The sequence below is a fragment of the Octopus bimaculoides genome, chromosome 10 (assembly GCF_001194135.2).
Source record: "Octopus bimaculoides isolate UCB-OBI-ISO-001 chromosome 10, ASM119413v2, whole genome shotgun sequence".
NCBI lineage: Eukaryota > Metazoa > Mollusca > Cephalopoda > Octopoda > Octopodidae > Octopus > Octopus bimaculoides.
Genome location: NC_068990.1, coordinates 92,315,667 through 92,316,701, shown reverse-complemented (window position 1 = coordinate 92,316,701; position 1,035 = coordinate 92,315,667). Strand labels below are relative to the sequence as shown.

The 1,035-nt window shown below is 35.3% G+C and overlaps 1 long non-coding RNA gene across 1 annotated transcript in view; it reads left to right on the top strand.

Annotated features, from left to right (window-relative positions):
• Positions 1–1,035, top strand: part of LOC128248936 (uncharacterized) — a 28,270-nt gene that overhangs the window by 19,745 nt on the left and 7,490 nt on the right. The gene's annotated exons all lie outside the window — the stretch shown is intronic.

Genomic DNA, 1,035 nt, shown 5'->3' with positions numbered 1-1,035 from the left:
TCTCTCACTGTGCATGCAACCATGTGCTGCCATCTGTTGGCATGCTACAGAACTAGTGCAGGAATTTTTTGATACCACCTCATATCTGCTGTACAAGATGGATAGGTATGCAGGGAAGGTGCCGTCTGGATGTAACAAACATTGTAGACTGTGGAATTTACATAGCAGATGTCACCCACATCACAATGTTACTTTCCATGAAACATGATGTTATGGCAAAAACAATTTATAATGAAATCCAGGGAAAGGATCATCTTGAGAAAACAAATATAAGAAGCTACAGAGATGCAGAGGGCATAATCACACATGAAAGATTACTAGCTGAATGTCCCTGACAACACTTCAATGAAATGTAAGCATTATGAAAGACATTGTGTAGAGCAGTTGAAATCAGTTACCTATAAGAAGTTAACTTGATCTTAAAGATTGGAGAAAAAGATGATATCTCTGCTGAACTGATGAGAAATTTGCAGCTACTCCATTCAGACTGTAACTTTAGATTTTTATCAGTAATCATTGGTGTATTTACTTGCTTATGCAACTATCTTCCTCACCATCAACCTTGAGAAGATGGTTTTCGTGAAACCAGAAAGAACCTAATTGAGGGATTAAAGCAACAAGCTTGCAAAAATACTGTCTCAGATATATAAAACATTCAAGAAGCTTAGCCAATAAGATGCACCTATGCACTGACATCCTTACCTTCAACAATGCAGATGTGGGCTCACTCATGTGTGTGTGTGTGTATATATATACCTCACTATTCATGTACATACACACACATGTACACATGCAAACAGTCATACATAGATACATACATACACACATAAACATACAAAGACACACACACGTACACACACACACACACACAAACACACATATACATACACACATGCACACACATACGTACATACATGCATACATACATGCATGCATAAATGCATACATACATACATACATACATACATACAATGGAAAAAAGAATATATATATATATATATATATATATATATATATATATATATATATATGTGT